Genomic DNA, 20,569 nt, shown 5'->3' on the forward strand with positions numbered 1-20,569 from the left:
CATCTTTTAAATGATATTTAGGGGATTGGGGTTCAACTTAGTGGTATTGCACTTGCTTAGCAATTATGAGATCATGAGATCAATTCCAAAACAGAAAATTACGTTGAATTTTAAAAATTAGAATATTTAATGTGCAGAAATGTGTCACATGGGTGGTAGTGGAATATAGCCCAGTGTCCTGACTACAGGCCAGTGTCCCCTCAGTGCTGCAAACCTTCCCTTTGGGGTCAAATACAAGGGTCAGCTGGTTTCTTTGCTGTGAGAGGGCATAGGCGACACCCTGTAAACCCCATGTTAGTGAAAGATCTCTGGGAGGAATGACTAAGTGAACCATTAATGAAAAGAAGGGTGGAGTCCAGAGAGATGCCAGCCCACCGCCCAAAGAGCAACAAGATGCTAACAGACCACTAATACCACTGCCACGTGGCAACATATAGATTATTAGAAATGGGTTAATTAAAGATGAAAGAGCTAGCTAGCAAGAAGCTTGAACCATAGGCCATACAGTGTGTAATTAATATAAGCCTCTGTGTGTTTGCTTGGGACTGAATGGCTGCCTGTGGGACCAGTCAGGACACAGAAAAACTTCTGGCTATAATTTAGTAACAAGTAATTACAGGAATAGAAAATTGAAAAGCATTTGGGAATAGGAAAGAGAGGCTGCATTGTTTCCCTCCCCTGAGACAATTACCACCTGTTTCTTTCTCATGTTTACTAACAGCACATAGAAAATGATACTGTGTATAGGGTATCCCTGGAAGTGCAGGAAGAAACTGGGGTCAAATATTCTATAGGTAGTTTTTTTCTAGGAAAGTGAAATAATAACTATGCGTTGATTTAAGCTAGTTTGGATAACTTTACTAACTCACTCAGAAGTTTTGGTTATCTCTATAGCGTTTACTCTCTATGCCCCTTTCCCATCATTCAGGGTGATAAATGCATTTAGATGAGAATATCAATCACTTGGCATACCAACCCAGTATATGCTTCCACCATTGTATTTCAACACATAACCCTTATATTATCATTGTAAAATAGCAAGAAGGAACAAGAATGTTCTTGGATTTCAGATGATTCTAGAAAGGAACATTGTATCACCTGTAAAACCGAAGGATTGCTTATGTATATATATTGAAGAATGTAGGAATTCTTTAACCAAATTGAACAATGCATAACCCAGGCTGGAGTTCCTGGGAAAGTGACCATGAACTGAGCTGCTATGCACCCTCCAAGAATGCCAGCACTCTTGAAAGTCTCCTACTGTCTTCAGATATTCAGTTTCCCGGGTGATATGTAAAATCATTTCTCCCAAGGTTGTTCCTAGTGTACCGTGACTCAGTCCTGAATCAAGGCTCACTCCCTCTTTCCAAATCTCTCAGTGTTTGAAAAAGAACTACAGCAACCAAAGCTGTCCAAGAGTCAATGTGTGCACATAGGACAGCCAGGAGCATCCTGGATACTAAGAACTGGTCCAGACAGGACCATCCATAGAGCAGGGCTGACTCTGTCAGGTCCTCTACAAAGCAGCTAGCTCTTCCTAGTTTCTTTCATTTTCCTTTCTGCTCTTGATGATCATTTTAAACTCAGTTCACCAGGAAAAAGCATGGGCAGGAACATCACCCTAACCATCAGCAACTAGGTACTACCAGAGGGATCTACCTTCTGTTTGTTGGTAGAGTGGCTGATTTACACAGAAGATTGTGTGAGCTACAGTGTAAGCCCAGAGGAAATTGGAATCTTATTGATAAGCCAACCGGAAATTTTGGCTTTGCAAACAATATGGCAATTTCTATTCAGAGATTTTAACATCGTAACAATGATCACTTTACTATTTCTCTTCCCAAAGAGACAGTCTCATATATAGCACAATAATGTATATTTTGTACACTCAGATTTGTATAGTTTTTTTTCTTGAACTAAGAGCTATAATGTTTTATCACACTCGTGTATTAACTCTTTCTGTGTGTATGTGTGTATTAACTAATTTATCCTTTAAAAAAAATTATTCATTTTACGTGCCAAGCTCAGATCTCCCTCTCATCCCTCCTCCTGCCCCCCTCCATAACCTCCACCCCATCCCTCATCGCCTCCTCCAACAGCTAAGCCTGGTACAATCAGTTGAGGCAGGACCAAGCCCCTCCCTGCTTTATCAGGGGTGAACACCTGCTTTTTTTTTTTTTTTCTGGTTTATTGAGACAAGGTTTCTCTGTGTAGCTTTGCGCCTTTCCTGGGACTCACTTGGTAGCCCAGGCTGGCCTCAAACTCACAGAGATCCGCCTGGCTCTGCCTCCCGAGTGCTGGGATTAAAGGCGTATGCCACCACCGCCTGGCGAACACCTGATTTTTAACAAAGAAGCCAAAACTGTACAATGGAAAAAAGAAAACATCTTCAACAAATGGTGTATTCTCTTTTTTTATTTGAATAATTTTTTAATGTACATATGCAATCTAGGACTGTCTACATCTGTACTCTAAGCTATACAGAGAAAATGTTAGAAAATCCATTGTTTCTTCAATTTTCTTTTACCTTTTTTCTATGGTTTTTTATTAAGATTTTTTTTTTCATTTTACACATCAATCAGAGATCCCCCTCTTCCCTCCTCCCACCCTGGTGTATTAACTCTTAACATGGAAAATTGCAAACAAAGGAACTGTACAGAACATCCTACAGATTTCCTTTCCCATCTTGCTGGAATTAGAGTTTAGGAGGTTAACAAGATCAGTTCAGCAATAGCTCTTCAATCCACAGTCTCTTTTGAATGACAAAGAAAAAGCAGAAACGTTTGTAAAGTAAAACAGAAACCTTTCTGATATACAATCTCCATAGTGATTATTAAGTGACAAGCACACTTTAGCAATGACCATGTTGATGTTTGGCCCATTTCTGTCCTGATTATCCAAAATCTTCAGTTTGTAGTTATTCATACAGTATGTACTCCCCATTTTGTAGTAAAATTTATTATACTTTTCCACAGTTTTTTTTGAGAAAATTTTAGACTTAAAACAGAGTTGCCAAAGTATTTCTGTTCCCTTTCCCATCTTCCTTATTTTTTAATTATATTAAAAATAAATATAGCAAGTGGCTTGTGAGAAATTAATCTTAGCTCAATAATATGAATTAATGCTCAGAACTTAGTCAGGTTGAAAGAGTTGCTATATTTTGTTCTTTCAGTGGCATCATTGTGGTGGCTGGCTTTGATTCTCTTCTTGATGGACTTAGAACCATACCGGGAGCACATCTGTAAGAATGCCTGTGAGAACATTGCCAGAGAAAATTAACCAAGGGCAGAGACCTACCCTTTCCAAAAGACAGCGATGGTATAAAGTGGTCTATAGAAAAGCCTTGTCTCCTGCCACCCTTCAGTCCTCTTCCAAGTGTCTCTGTCTTCGAGGCATCCATCATGCAGTAACTGATACTCAGATATAAATCCCTGTTGTGTAAGCCAATGTGATAAACTGTTTTTATAGTAAATACATTTAGTGTCAATTGGTTCTGTTCCTCTAGAAAATGTTGCCTAAATATATAATATTAAAAATAATGTGATCCAGGAAGTAACTCAGATAAGATCTGGTGGTTAAGTTCAAAGTGTTGTGGTACATTCTATCTAGTAAGCATTGCATTTCATAAGTCTCACAGAATCTTTGAAAAATATTATTTTATTGCATCTTCATAATCTTGATACTTCTGAAGCATGTGGTTAGTGAAATTTTCAAATGTGCCTCATTATGCTTTGGTTTTGATCTGGGTTTTGTTTCTTCCCTTACATTCAGCATAGAGATTCCTGGAAAGTACACCACAGGAGTCTGTGCCTTCCACACAAAGGATGTGCCTGACATACTACCACACTTTGTACATGTGTCCATTTTCACATAGGTTCATTGTGATGCCCACCTTGGGAATTCACTATGGAAAAGCTACTTTTCCTTTTTCTACTTGAGGCTTTCTGAACATCCTGTTTCTGCTTCAGGTTTCACCTACTGATTTTAGTGAGCATCTGGTAAACTTGCACAATGTAAATATAATTATGATTACTAATAGTTCTCTTATAGTCCCATTATTTCATCCATGTATTTTAATCAGTGTACTTCACTGAAGAGGGGATATTTCTTTGTTCAATGAAGTTATTATGTTCCTAATTATTATGTATTAATTTTTATTTGCCAATTTGTTTACTGTTTGTTGAGGCCTTTTGTAATGTCCCTGTCATTTACTTCATTTTGTTTTCCATTCCTGCATCTGTCACTGTAAGGTGCTTCAGACTTCTGCTCTTCTTTCCTCCCCTGCCCCCTTCCTTCCTTCCTCCTGCATCTTTCTACTCTATGTGGAATCAATCAGTACTCAAGAGCTCTCAACCTTTTAGGAGGAGAATGGTGTTTCAGACACCAGTGTCCAGGAGGAACTTATTGTTTTCATTGCTATTACCAATGATTTTGTTACAGAATTTCAATTAAAATTGTATTATTTGGCAATCGTTCCTGAAAACTTGATTTGTCACCCTAAATCTTGAGTATAGACAGTTTCTAATCCAGTACTTTCTGCTGGGTGTCACTACTGGGCACTGCGTAATGGTGAAATTCCATTGTCTAATAGAGCACAAAACACTTAGACATTCTAACTAGACATTCACAACGTATTCTAATGAAGAAAGCTTCCAAGACTTTAAAATGAAAATAAATTTACTTGCCCATGCTAATTCAAAGACATTCAAAAATTAGCTTCAAAAACACTCTCCACTCTTTCTTCAAAACATTGATCAAATCCAGTAGAAGGATGAAGATGGTTTGAAAATCAGATTAGGAAATGTCACTTTAAACAACATGTCCTAGTCTAATAGTCTAAAAGTCATCAATAGTCAGTGAGGTGTTGGATATAAGCTGCCTCACTTCTTACTCTTTGGGCTGAGAACCTAGCACCGATGTCAATACTTCCAAAAAAAGCGACTGAAAGCTAGTAATGGACTACTAATTCCCTGCAGCCGCTCTCAAATCACCCTGGCTCTCTGTCTGTCTCCTCCTTGGCTCTTGCTCAGATGTCCAGGAAACATAAATACATTGACACATTGTTTAGTCCTCACTTATAAAACACCCTGACTTGTAGACAGTCATCTTCTTTGAATCTGGGCCCCACATTTACAATTTCATCTAATTTATTTTGCAAGGAGGGGACAGAATCATTTTAAAATCAGCATTCAGAATTCATGAAATAGGAATCCACTCAACAAATGAATTCAGTGGAAAATAAATATAGTTTTCAAACATAAAGTCTTTAGGGAATTTTTTTCGTCTTTTGAAAACATCACTTATTAATTCTAATACAAATTTTGGTTTATTGATTTGAATGCATAAAGAACATTTATCTTTTGCTTTTATTCTGTTCTTCCAGGTAATTGGAGCCACCTAAGATTGTAACACATTTAATTTTTAGATCTAAAGTATATGGATATTATCACTTGTTAAAATACAGGATAAAGTCACAGTGAAACATTCATTAATTAAGTTATATTAAAGATCTCAAATCCATCCTGTAATACTTCTGTATTAACTGGAAAACTAAGATGAAGAAAATATTCTATATGCAAGATTGTCAGCACACACTTAAGTTTTCATTGGTGATGAAATAATTTCTCTGAAAATTGCTCATTTATGATTTCCAGTTTGTATGTGAAAAAATTCAGATACATTAATCATTTCAACTTATCACAAGTAAGCTGATAAAGAACAGAAAAGCCACCAAATGTCCTACTTTAATCTATATACAGAAATGAAGATTATATGACAAGGGAAGGGGAGATAAAACATAAATTCCTTATTTGATCTATCAGACAATACTTTGAACAAAGTAATTATGTCAAAATAATTTCTTGTATACCTTCTTATATTTGAAAATGTGTGTATATATAGATAATGTATGCTTATAGACAAGTCAATGGCATCAGTCACATAGAGGCTGGGGGGAGGGTGTGAAAATGCTTTGTGGTTACAGGGCACTCTATTTCTCAAAAAGCTGTGTGGTAATGTTTGGCAGTGGAGCAAAATTCAGGACTAAAGCTAAAAAGAAAATCTTTCCTATATTAAGGGAAATGTGGAATCCAATACAATGTTTAACTAAAGCCGAGAAAGGGTGAAAAAGTGTAGAAGAAAAAAGTCAGAGTGAAGAAGAAAGGCAACAAACAAAAAGGCCATTGGTCTAGTGTAATGATTGTGGATGTCAGTACCTCTCTATCGGAAATGGCACAGTGTCAGGTGGGTGCTGCCGAAGAACATTAATTGAACAATATTTTACTTCTACAGACATTCCATCTAGTAACAAGAAATTAAACATTCTCCTTCATGACACATTATCTCTTCATGAAGACAGACAACTTTCAAAGCCATAGAAATCACTTCACCAAACTTGGAAGGCTAGAGGGCACACCAAAGACTGCTCTTTGATTACACAGGAACGAAAGAGAAATTGAAAGTAAAGGATTCACATACATTGGACAATACACTTCTTAATTACCTGTGGGTCACATTAAACATCTCAAAGGAAATAATAAAAAATATATTTTGAACTAAATGGTAGTGCAATTACAACTTCCAGAAGTTTGTGGGCTTCTGTGAAAGCAATCATTAGTAAGAAATTTATACCACTGAGTGGTTAACATTTGAAAAGAAGAAAGAAAATCAATAATCTAAGCTTCTAATTTAAGGGAAAAAGGAGAAAATAACAGCAAATTAAACTCCCAGGAAACTAAAGAACAATGTAATAAAGGTTACAGCAGAAATCATAGTCATCGCAGACAGGGGTGACAAACAGCCAGAACTTGGTCTAACAAGCTCAGTTCTTGAAACTTAGAATGGACCCATTTGCATGATGATGAAAAAAATGTATGACTATTCAGCTAAGAGATGAGTAGGTAGCTGGGTCTGCCTGTCAGAACTCCAGCCTGGTGTCAATTTCTTCTCTTGGCTTGCTCTGAGTATAACCTTATTCTCATCTGTGGGTCTTACCAAAAGGACCTATACCTCCACCCCAGACTTTCTTTAACTCCAGACTCTAGGCACAAGCAACCCTTTATTCTGCACCTGAGTATTCCTAGACTTTTAAAATTTTTGCCCCAAAGTGATCGCTTAACCTCTCTCTCCTAGTTTCCTAATAAGATCTTTGAGGTAAGGGATCAGACTGAAGAGAAAAGGCAAGAACAACTGTGGGGTGTGGAGGAGTTTCTGAGTGAGTCGTCCTGAGAGAGTGTGTGCTATTGACATGGGTACACCCATGGCAAGGACTCCAAGGACTCAGACCCACAGGTAAAATACAAAGCCTACCCACTGGGTAAGCCTCAGAGGGATGGCAAAGCCTTCCTCCAGTTCATGTGTTAATGTTGATAATGTGTGCAGAAAATGTGCACCATAGCTTTTTCTCTTCCTCAAGACATTTACTGCATGAAAGCTATTCCCCTAGAGACTGCTCCTACCTAGATAATTAAGTATATCTCCTTATTAAGATGTATATCTTATATTTCATATATATATATATATATATATATATATATGTTTATTTGATTCAGCTGTATGCAATAACCCTGCCTGTCTATTCAACCATACATAATAAACATCCTGACCATTGGAGTGATGTAGGTTCTCCAACAGAGTCCAGTCCATCCAATCCCCAGCTTTTCTACGTGTCTATATTTGTCCTTTCTTCATTTCTTTGCTATCCCAATCAGGTCTGTCCCTGGAGCTATGCTGGACAAGACAAACATGTTAGCACATCTGGATGTTTTCAATCTGATGAGTTACTGCAATCATTTATTACTTAATATATGCCAGGAGCTCTTTTAAATGTTTAATGAAAATCATCTTTTAAGGTCAAACAACAATAGGAGCTAAAAACCAAATTCCTCGTAGCATATCGATGGAAATTTGATGTTTGAAATGTTTTATAATCCCCTAATTATTCTAAGAAAAAAATGGTTAAGAAATCAGGGCAACTGTTGTACTCTTATGATTCTCCTTTTAGAAGTAAAATTTAGATAACCACAGAATGGTTAAAACGAATCATAGGCAAAGTATGATTTCTCAAACAAGGTCTAAGAATAAAGCTATAATTCACAGATCATAGCTGTGGCTTTGTTTTAAGTATGGCTTCAAGACCTGGTTTGCTAATAATGCTGAGTTCTTAACATTGATAACATAAACATTATTAAGTCTGTAGTGATTGTGCATCTTATATAAATCCTATCAATGATACTCAAGATATAACAAGTTTTTCAACAGACTGTGTTCTTAAATTGGTAATTTTGAAATCAGAGTGTGTAGTGCTATTATGCTTTCTAAGAGAATGGAATATTAGGCTATTTAAATACAACTCAATAGTATTTATAGGTGATTTTCTGTGTTTCAATACTTGCTTTAGCCTACAGTTGTTTGCAAAACTCTTCTCAAGACATGTAAAGAGAAGCAGATGTGAATATTTGTCAGAAAGTATTTTAATAAAAATTCAAAACATTCAAATCCTGAGGGAACAAAAGCAATATTCCCTCCTACAGTGAACTAAAGTCATGTGGGTGGCACAGAAGAGCTTATGCTTACAGATAATCACTAAGGGATCCAGGGTTGTTAAACACACAGGGTTGTCTCTTCTAAGGGAGAGGTGTATAACCCGTTTTCTGCCCAGAAGGCTGGGAGCAGATGTCTTTAATAACCTGGTGACCTTTGCACTGTTTGTGTGATCAAAACCACACCAGATCCTCTCCAAGACCCTAATTATGAGCTTGTCAATCTATAGAACCCATCTTTCTGGAAGATGTCACATGTACTTTACAAATGTACGATGTAGTTACTCCTGAAAGCTTATTGTGCACACGGGATTGAGTTGCTAACGACCACAACATTTTTCACCAAATTGTTCTATGCTTAAATATGCCTAAAATAAACTACCTGGGGTCAGACTCTCAAAGTTTGAACCAACACTGGCTACAGAGTCATATTAAACTGAATTATGTTCTTGCCTCTCATGGATCATTACTTAGCTGACCATGGTTGTCACAGAGACCCTGAGATGTCAAATGCATATAAATGGTAACATGAAATAACATAGTCTCACACCCAAATTAAAGATTAATAATATTTGCTACTATGAAATCTCATAGTTATTTACAAACAGTTATAAAGATAGACTGACAGTATTTTCAGCAACCTCTTATTTTCAAATTCTGAAAATTAAGAGTTTAAAAGAGTTTGGAAACACTACTATTCTCATGTTATGGGATCATTCCCACAGAATGAGTATATTTCCATCCAATATCAAACAATACTGAGATAGCAGTAAAAGTGAGCTGCTTGGCTAGGTTTCCAGTACCAGGAATGGTTTTCCCCTTGTTGAATGGGTCTTAAGGCCAGTTAGAGAACTATTGGTTACCACCAAGGTAAATACATCACTACTGCACCCTTAGTGTCTTTTTTCCATTCTGGTTATTGTTGTGGTCCACAGGCATATCATGGCTGGTTGGCTGTTTCCCTCTTTTAGAAGCTTTCGTGGTGCATTATAGTACCATGAAAGCTAGTCCTCAGGCAGGAAGCATTCATATCAATTCTATCTCAGGGGCCCTGTATCTGAAGTACATGCCAATTATTCAGTTAGTGAAGTCATGGGTCTTGGAGGAGAACATACAACTACAACTTTATTAAATCAACATAAGCAATAACTGGATTCTAAACACATGCAATTATACCCACAGTTAAGTGTAGTCCTCATCTCTCATCGAGGAAATTTCTCTTTGCAACATACAGAGGCCATTACAGAAAACTAATCAAAATACAAAGTTGTGGAGTCCAACACCCAATGTATATCTCTACAAAACACCCCAAACCTAAGGTTCAGGGAACATTGCAAAAGAGGGTGTGGGAGGATTGTAAGAGTCAAAAGTTCAGGGAGTTTGCTGTGTGTCTACTAGTAAGATCAGAAGTTACACCCCTTACCAATCCAGTGTGACTGCCTAAACATGAGCTGAACAAGGTCAACAATACAGCCAAAGTGGGCAGGAGAAAGACCACAAATCCTCAAAGACTACACAAAGCTAAGGGAACCAAGAAATGCTGAGAGCTGGGGAAATAGTCTTTCCCAGGAAAGAGCACACCAATTGCTTATCTAATAACAAACATACATACAAGTAACATTATATGGATTCAACTGGTTATACTTGTGAATATATGTGTATATACATATATGCAAATAAGAACAATGAAAAAGACACCATAAATTTGAAAGAGAGCATAAAGAGGTGTATGGTAGGAATCAGGGGAAGAAAGGGGAGGTAGAAATGATGTAATCACATTATAATCTCAAAATAAAGAAAAAGTAAATTAAAAAAAATGAACTACTTGCTGCCAGAGGATAACACTTGGAACCAACTACAGTTCCTCAAGAGTCATCACTTGTCTTAAAGGGCAGCCCTTTACCCTGGTAGGGCCATCACTCCAAAGCTGTTGTGTCATAAGCTATGCACTTCTAGCCAGTAACCAATTTGTAAGACATTCTTGAAACCCATTTAACTCAGGTCCTAATGTTAAATTATCTTTGCCAGGCATTTCTGTCCTGAGAAAATACTAGGACTCTGCCAAGGTGATGTTCTCCCTATGGTAACAAGTCTACTAGACTAAACTTTGTATCTACAAAAACATTGTGGCCGGGTGGTGGTGGCGCACGCCTTTAATCCCAGCACTCGGGAGGCAGAGCCAGGCGGATATCTGTGAGTTCGAGGCCAGCCTGGGATACCAAGTGAGTTCCAGGAAAAGGCGCAAAGCTACACAGAGAAACCCTGTCTCGAAAAACAAAAAAACAAAAAACAAAAAACAAAATACAAAAAACAAACAAACAAAAAAAAACAAAAAAAAACCCATTGTGTTCTATTGGTCTATTGGATGTCAGAGGTTGATTGCTCTATAATATCCATATAAGCATTTAGAAAGAGCTATAATATCTCCCTGCTATTGACAAGTATATTAATGATAAAAAGATGGAATGCCTTGTCTCATGTCTCAGAGGTAATAAGCACAAAGATGTGTTTTCTGAGTGGTCACCATCTTCCTATGATTCTCTATCTAATCTTCTGAGACAATTAAACTTTTTCTAAAACTATAGATGTGTTTCATCAGTCTTCTGAAACACTTTCTTTCTGATTGACACTATTATCATCTTATACTTGAATCAGTGTAATTGTCTGTGAGCTGCTCTTACTTCTGATTTTACCCCTCTTACAATCATTCTCCAGACAGCTAGGCAGGCTGCCAAAATTGTCTTTGGGTGTTCAGATTAGATTCTTTACTTACAATCCTTTTCGTGGTGACCTACTGAGTACACAATTAAAAACCATAATAAAACAAAAATAACAATAAAACTCACATTCTCCATAATAATTCATTAAGTTCTCTGAATGAGAAGGCCTTTGATACTTTTTCAAGCTCATGACTTAATAATCTTACATCATTCTTTCTATCAAAATACTGACATTCATTTCTCTCTATATATGGGTGGTCTTTTTAAATAACACATTGGGTCTCAGAAAGTTTTTGATACTAATCAAGAGGATATTTAAAATGCAAGGAATATATGTAAGCCACATTTTATTTGTATTTCCTATTCCCGAAAACATGACCACAAATCTGACTAAAGCTCTGGAATCCATGGCTTTTGACATTTAGGTCTTGACAAGAAATTCTATATATTTCCAATTTTCTCATCTTTGTTCATAATTACTGCTCAAGTTCCATTCCATAAGATGTAGTACACACCTTTTATTTTTACCAGATGCAATTTAAAAAAAAATGAGCTAAGCTATATGTTTTATGGATTTGATGTATGCACTCGAGTGTTTCACTTACCCTGGGGTTCTGCATTGTTAACATGTCCTACAACATGGCTGTCATGTTCACTCTCTTCTGACATTTGGTACCTCCAGCAAAAAGCAGGCTATGGGGTCTAAGTTCAATCTGTATGTCAACTACAAAATTATTTGATGTCTTTCATATACTTTCTTCAGAGGGAGGTTTTTAATGTCTCTGGAAACTGTGAACTTTACTGTTGACACCTGAGATGAAGATTAACAGCTATACATTGAATCTATTGACTTATAAATGAATACTTGCTTTTTCTTCACACATGTTGGGCAGGAGTTTTCTCTGAAAGCCTTCAAATGTTCTGAGTCTATGGGTGATAGACCTTTCTCTTAATATTAATAGTTCTTCATATTATGGAATGGATCCAAATAGAACCCCCATTGTCTCCTCTCTTTACTTTTCTCTTTCAAGGTGCAGGCAATTGAATCTTAACTTGCAAATTCTGAGCAGACTTCTACAGAATACCCTATTGTAGAAAATCAGGGATTGGAGTCAATGTGCTGGTCTATGTCCTTGACAATGTTACATATGATCTGGGGCTGTGCAGGAACTAAGTCTAACCCAGGAGACAGGGCTTTCAGCCTGCTGCTCTGCCGTATTTCTCTCAAACGTAGATGTGCTCTAACTGTTCACAGAAGATTTGAGCATCTGCTTATCTGTATTCCATTATTCATGCATCTAGCCTCTTCAGGGCTCAAGAGCTTAGCCATTTTTTTCCTCCTTAATTATTCAACATTTTTTGGATTGTAACCTGATGCCCTCATAGCCAGGAGATAGTACCATTATCTACCTTTTCAATATATGCTGACTTTTAAATTTAATTTTCTTATTGTTTATGTATCTCTTTCTACCTCTCACCTCTCAATTATGTGTGTGGGAGTGTTTGAGTGTGAGTATGCATATGTCCTGGTGCATGTGTGGAGGTCAGAAGACAACTTTCAGGAGTTGATTCTCTTTAGCTGGTGGGTTCTAGGGATTAAACTCAGGTTGTCAGACTTGCATAATTTTAGTTAGCATTACATTTCCGTGAAGATACATAATGACCAAGGTAACTCTTAAAAACTAAAGCATTCCATTGGGCACTTCCTTACAGTTTCAGAAGGTTAATATATTATCAGAATGGCAGAGAGAATGCGTGAGGCAAAGACAAAATGAGACTGGTCCTGGAATCAGCTTTTGAAACCTCAAGGCTCACTCCCAGTGATGCACTTCCTCTATTAAAGCCATACTCCTAATCCTTCTCAAACAGTTCCAATCCCTGGTTACTTAGCATTTAAATACATGAACCTATTGTGGCTATTCTCATTTAAACAACCACACATATCAAGTGCTCTTACCTTTTGAGCCTTCTCACCATCCTGAAATTCTGTGTTTTCAGAAGTATTCAACTATAACCCAGAATCACCAAAGGTGCTTCTAACCTACAGTGCATTCCTACATAGGAAACTGTGGTAGCAGCATATCATCATGTCCTTGAAGCACATTAGGAATTTGACTTTTAATCACCAAGTCATTCCTACAATAATCCCAGGACTGCCAATGTGACCTTTTGTTTCTGAGGAAATCTACTTCTCATAGAACCTGAGGCTATCTAACTTCTAGTTCCTATGAAGTTTGCCTGAACAACAAACAGCATTTGGAGTGAGGACATGGAAGAGAAAGCTGTCATCCATGTTTACCTAGTAAAGTAATGCTTTTCTGTATATTACTCACATAGCATCTAGTTGTTGGCCTAGGGATTATATTTTTCTAATATCTTTTTTTTCTGTTGTTTCTCTAAATGCACCCCAAGCTAATACTCTTAAATATAGAACTTTTCTTTCTCTTAAGGATGTCAATTCACCTTCAAGTATAAAAAAAGAATTCACAAATCAAAGATTCTGAATAACTTTTTCTATATCAAAATTGGTCTTAATTTATAGGAAATTCATGAACTTAAACTGAATGTGTTTATGACAAATACCTATGTCTTTACTTTTAGAGTTTCTCAGCTTTAGCTGGTAGATTCTGAAACACTACTTTTCCTGTCTTAGAGCCCAAGATGAAGTGAGTCCATCAAATACCATCGTCTGCACCCAATAATGATTAATAAGACACCATAATTTACTGTGATAGTTATGAGGAATTATTTGTTGAAAGTAAAGTACAATTGCAGAAAATAATTCAATATAAGGAAATTACAGCATTTAAGTAAATTTGTTTCCCCTTTTAAAAGTCACTTCTTGATTGAGTTAACTTGATAGTTTTTTACAAAAGTACTATATTTACATCATTTACTTCCCCTTCTCCCTCCAACTGCTCCTACTCACCCATCTTGCTCCTTCTCAAATCTACAGCCATTTTTTTTATTTTTACATATGTACATATATATAAATTACAAATAGACCAGCTCAATCTAGTGTTGTATATATATATATATATATATATATATATATATATATATATATATATATATGTTCTTATAGATAAAAACTTGTATTGGATAACCATTTAAGAAGACCAATCCTGGAGTAGAGTGGTTCTCCTTTTCTCGACTGTCACTAATTGCCTGTAGCTCTCCACCTGGTGTGGGGCTTTGTGAGAATGACCCCATCTATGTTGGCATATAAACTGGAGTTGTCATTATTTGGGTCTTGTTGGGGCAACCATATCAGTGAAGTTTTATTGATTCAGCTTCCCTAACATATGGAAGTCACAATCTCTCAGCACATGTTCTGGTCCTCTGGCTCTAGGAGTCATTTTGTCCTCACCTCTGCAGTGTTCCCTGATCCTTTCTTTAGGGGTTGTCTTGTAGTCTATCAGTTGAGCTGTGCAGCCCATAGTCAGTTCTCTGAATAGCAACTGGTTGTAGATTGTGATGGTCTCCATTTGCTTAAAAAAGAAGCTCCTTTGATATGAGGTAAGAACTTCACATATCACTGTGAGTATGATGATATGTAATCAGAATGTAGTTAGGAATTATACTTCAGTCAATATGATAGCAGTATGTTCTCCTCTATGATCAACGGCTTTGCCTGCTACAAGTTTACAGCATGAGGCATTAATTCCATCCTATTGAGTGACTCTTACGGTCAATTAGACAGTTGCTGGTTACCTTCAAGATTTAAGTACGATCATTACACCTTTGGAATGTCTTACCATGTTCTTCCCTTTCACTACAAAAGAAAAGAATTATAGGCTTGCAGATATCCAAGAGTTGTAATTGAACTCTGTTTCCTTTTTACAAGTATGTTACTTGACTCACATGAAGTCTCTCTCTAAATCACTCATTAAAAGTGTTACAAAGGATATGATCTAGAAGTAGAAGGGCATGTATATAAAAGGGACAGAATTCTTTGGTAGATGTTCTGCTGTAGAGAAACAATGGAGTATTGTCATAGATTTATCCCTTCTGAAGAGATAATTGTGTTTTCACGATCAATTTTCAAATCCTAAACTCCATCCTAAAGTTCAGGTGGCTGGAATGCAGCAAAAATCTGGAGAAACAAGGATGTCGTGAAGACAGCCAAGAGAAAAATGAATGCTCTTCAGGATGGAACTCATCATCTCACAATTTTGTCAAAATGAGATAGTTTGACAGTTTTGTTTGTTTATTTGTTTGGTTTGGTTTGTTGTTGTTGTTTTGATATTGAGTATCTGCAGTAGGATATGGAGATGTTTGACCCCTGACAGACTTGTGACCTGTAAAAGCATCCAAAGAACATCCAGAAGCCAGCTCAATTGTTCATTTGAAAATTCTGTCCAACTGAGACTTTTCCTTATATGGTTTAATTCACCAACTCATTTGTTCCTTCAGGTTGGAATCGTTTCTTTTCTCTGATAAACACAGATGAGCTTCTGCCTCTTAAATGCATTGCCATTGAGGAGCATGCATTACAAATCCCAGATGGCCCAACTTTATAATCACTGTTGGTAACACTGACCACATGTAACCAGAACACTGGATTTTTCAATATATCTGTAAATTCAGATACATGTTTCTCTCTCCACCTTGTGTATGCACCTGACTTGAATAGATAGAAATACATAAATATTTTTTATTATATTACATGCATCATGATAAAAGATCTCCACAGTGAATCTCTTCCAGCAAGTATTCTTTATGCATGGTTAGCTTTATATATTCTTAAGTAAATATGTCTTCAACAGATTCATGTTTGATTTGTTGGTTCATCAGTTTCTTATCACATTTGTACCAAGATATTTTATTCAAGATCAAGATTTTATAAACTATCCTTCTAGGAGATGATTTATATACTTTATTAGCCTGAAACCTAAGATACAACTGTTATTTTTTTCTAAAATGAAAAGCCAGGCAGTGTTTGCTCTTGGATTATTTCATTGCCTATATTATGCTTTAGAACTATTTTTAATAATTCCCTAGATATTCCAGTTTTCTCTAAAGTGACTTGAGGACATTAAGGGTAAAGAAGAGAGGTCTGTAGGAAAATGTTCTTACAATCCAGATGCTTTTGCTAACTCTCAGGTACTGAGTGTGACATTTTAATGATCAATGCACTTTTCATTTCCATCTCTGTCATATTCATCTTGACAAACCTCATTCAATCATAACTAATAATTCGTTTCCCCCCAACCCCCTGGAGTACCTCCTAACACAGTCAACACTCAACACTCCTCAGATATTAGTTCTGTTGTCACTTCACCCATTCAGAAAAAAAAATGTACATGTACTAGGCATTACATTAAAAAAAGAAAGAAAAAAAAAGATTTCCAGAATCTTGCTTCTGGTGTGTATATTTTGTGATGTGAAAAGAATCAGATAATAGGGAAGGGGCATAATTATAATTCCAGGTAATTAATGGTGTGCTGGTGAAGAAATTGAAGGTGGTATGGGAGCAAGGAAAGGCAATAAACACAAGATTCTCTCTCTCTGTGTCTGTGTCTCTCTCTCTGTCTCTGTCTCTCTTTCTCTCTCTCTCTCTCAGTGTGTGTGTGTGTGTGTGTGTGTGTGTGTGTGTGTGTGTGTGTGTGTAATATACATTTAAACTTGGGAGTAGAGAATCCACATACCTAAGACATTGTAACAGTTTCCTCTTTAAGGCGATAAAGAGTGTGGAGAGAAAAGAAGAGGTCCAGCTAATCATCGTGGCCAGGAGGGTTCCAGGGGACTGTCACATAGAGTGCAAACTTAGGCACAAAAGTCCCATCTAAATCCAGGAGCCATTGACATGGTAGATAAAGGCACTTGCTTCCAAGCTTGAAGATCTGAGTTCTATATCTAGGACCAAAATGGTGGAAGGAGAAAAATATTCCTACAGGTAGTTCTCTGACTATGAGAAATGGGTCTCAAGAAAATGACCCCCCAATCTAAAGTATTTGACAAGGTATATATTTCTATTTGGAAGTTTGCAGTTGTTCCTACATAGTGACTTGAATGCTGCTTCTATTCTCAAAAAGTTAAACTAAAAAAAGTAAAAGTTCCTGTAGGTAACAATATATGAGATAATTAAAGAAAACAAAGAAAATTTAAAAAATTAATGAAAAAATATTTTAGTATAAATCTGGAAAATGAGCAAAAATTCAGTTATAAACAAAAGAAACAGGAGTTTTCTTAACCATATTAGAATTTACTATAACTAACTTAATGTTTTTCTAATTAGAACCCATTACCATGACCAAATCCACATTAATCGGGTAAGTGAGAAAGCCAAAAAAAAAAAAAAAAAAAAAAACCCATCAGATTCATCAAATGCCTCCTGTAGCCATAGAAGTATAAATAGATAAAGCTTAGACTGTGGTATTTTGAGAGAATTTTGAAAGGAGGACATTTTTAGAGGCCATAGCCTGAATAATTCAACTCAAAGAGTATGGTGAATTGCTATTGAACCATTCTCTTCAGGGTGATTCTCAACTGACTCCAATTCCCAAGCTGGGGAACACCAAAGCCATGTTTGCATTTTATGAGTACCTGCAGTACATACTGCAGACCAAGAATGGAGATTTGAACAAAAATGATGAAATTGTTCCTATTATAAAAATTTGAATTAAGAAACAAGAATATCTTAACTTTTATGTTGTCATACTAGTGACTTGGGTGAGGGCATTTAATGACTACACTCTCTTCTTGGCAGGTATTCTCAGCATCTGCAAAATAACAGAAGCAGAAGAAAATAATGGGGATCAAAACCAAAGGTCTTGGAATCTTCGAATTTCCATGATTCACTCTTTGATACCTGGTCTTCTTTCCCTTTCTTTCTGTTTTGTACAGTCTGAAATGGACTAATAAAGTAGAGGAATCAGAGCTAATTTCTTGGAGCAGTGTCCTGATATAGGTGGAACCTATTAACTAATGATTGACAGGAGGAATTCAACAATCCTGGCGCCAATGAAGAAAGGAATAGTTCATAGTCCATGTACAGGTTTTGGATTTCTCATTTATCTTCTAGATGAATTTCTTTAAAATGGGCTATGGAGACGGTTCATTCAGGAAAGAGCCTATCGTGCATTCAGGAGACCCTGAGTTCAGATCCCCAGTACACATCTTTAAAGGGCCGATGTGGTCTCGTGTGTCTGTAATGACAGTGTACAGGGCATCAGGGCTTCGGGGCAGCAGATGGGTAGGAGGGTGTAATAGACAGGCAAGTTCCTGGACCTCACTGTCTCTCCAGGATAGCCACTTCAAAAGTTCTGTGTTTGGCTACAGTTTGCCTAAACCTATGAGATAGAGAGCAATGGAAGAAGACATTCAGTGTTGACCTCCCATCTCTATGTGCACTCAAACATATACTTAACCACACACACAAAGTTCACCACAAGTTCACACACAGTACTCGTGAATTTGATTCAGTCTTTAAAACTATGGTATGTGTGTGTTCATGTGTGTGTGTGTGTGTGTGTGTGTGTGTGTGTGTGTGTGTGTGTGTCTGATGTAGGAACTCAAAGCTCTGTCTGTATATAGATAAGTAAACAAGTGTTTCACTTAACATTTTACACTCTGTATTGTAACACAATTAGATACTGCAAACACACAATTTGGCAAGTGCCAGGTCTTCACATGTGTTTGGGTATTGCAGCTGAGTCAGCTCTTGCTCCTGCTTTCTTCATCAACACTGCTCTGTTGAAACACTCAGGGTGGGGTGTTTCTGAGACTGGGACCTTTGGGTTGTTTTGTTTTGTTTCTCATGACCTCTTGCAGTCCTTTTAGTATTCTGCTTGCATTGACAAACTAGGGGCAGAACAACATCAGCATGATTTACAGACACTCAACTGTGAATAAACCCTGTGGGATAAGAAGTCAAAATTTCACAAGAAGCAAAAGGACAACCCTTAACTGTGGCATTTAACAGACTTGGTTTCAACCTTTATTAGCAGTGTGACCTCATGACTGTACTTTAACCCTCCGATCCTCTTCTTTCTCATTTCTAAATGGGAATGATAATATTCACATGCTGTGGCTGCCAGGGGTATAACGAAGTAGCCTATGTAAAGTGTAGGGCACGGAGCCTGTCACATTAGAGGCATGGGCACAATGACGGCTGTTATTACTTGCTACAGGGAAATCCCTTAACACTCTGATTCTGAACTTAGTCACGTTTATTGATGACCCAAATCCATTTGTACTCTGATGTACGCAGACACTTTCAAACTTTATTTCCAGAAGCAGAGCTTCACCCAGGTAATAACTCAGCTAAAGAGATTTTTTTTCCTTGAATGAATTATGCTTCTGGTGTGCTAAATTATCTCGAAGCAGTCAACCGTAAAAATTATGTTATGTATTTCTCTTGTGTAACTGGTGTGAAGGTAGAGTTTCTCAGAACTGGCTGTCCAGCATTTAATGGGACCCTCCACTGCATTTGATCCTGAGTCAAGCTGTATATAAAAAGAGTAAACAGGGAGGCTGGGAAGGCTGCTAAAAGGAACAAACGAAGCAATAAATAATAAGAGGAAAATTTACAGAGAAACTAAAATGAAGCTGTTAGAGGAAGTAATATGTGAAAGGAGGATTTTCTTTGTATGTGCCAAGATCTAAAATTACGGAACTTCAGTCCATTGAAGTTTTTAATACTCATTGCTGAAATGTGGAGCAGATGTCTCTGTGACCTCTATGTATTTGAACAGCAATGTCAGAGAGAGAGGAGAGTCATCAATCTCCACATTGCCTTAGAGAAGGTCCTTAGGATTTCCTGAAAAGTGACACTGTTACACAGAGACTATGTAAGATTATATCAAATTGAGAGAAAACGTTGTAGCTTATTGCTTTTGAAAATCAGCAGTTAGATCCAGAAATTTTTGCTTTCATTGTTTCTAATCTATTGCAATATTAAAGGGCATTACATTCTACAGGGTTGGGGAAACAATTCAATGGTACAGAGTTTCTGCATGCAAGAGTCTCTAGGTTCAAACCTCCAAACATACAATGCAAAGAAATTAAGGAAAGAAGGAAGGAGACAGAGAGAGAGAGAGAGAGAGAGAGAGAGAGAGAGAGAGAGAGAGAGAGAGAGAGAGAGAGAGAGAGAGAGGAGACTAGTTTAGCTTACTCCTCAGTCACTTTGATATGGAGGTCAAACAGTCACTGCAAGTCCCAGGAGTTCTCATTCTAATACAGAGTGACCCTGTAGACCACAGTGTTTCTGAGTGAAGCTCTGTCTTTTCCAGTCCCTTGTAAGTACTATTAAAACAGGATGTGTTGCAGTGCATCAGGGCACCATCTGCTTGTCTGTCTTCCTTA

General features: G+C 37.1%; 1 long non-coding RNA gene across 1 annotated transcript in view; it reads right to left on the reverse strand.

Annotated features, from left to right (window-relative positions):
* Positions 1–3,343: 3,343 nt before the first annotated feature.
* LOC131908050 (uncharacterized) overlaps positions 3,344–20,569 on the reverse strand; it is a 136,770-nt gene continuing 119,544 nt past the window's right edge. The window contains exons 3-4 of the long non-coding RNA XR_009378528.1: positions 7,605–7,728; positions 3,344–3,431 (exon numbers count right to left, since the gene is read on the reverse strand). This is a non-coding gene — a long non-coding RNA (uncharacterized LOC131908050). The remainder of the gene's footprint in view (positions 3,432–7,604; positions 7,729–20,569) is intronic.

This window comes from Peromyscus eremicus, chromosome 4, assembly GCF_949786415.1.
Source record: "Peromyscus eremicus chromosome 4, PerEre_H2_v1, whole genome shotgun sequence".
NCBI classification, from domain to species: domain Eukaryota; kingdom Metazoa; phylum Chordata; class Mammalia; order Rodentia; family Cricetidae; genus Peromyscus; species Peromyscus eremicus.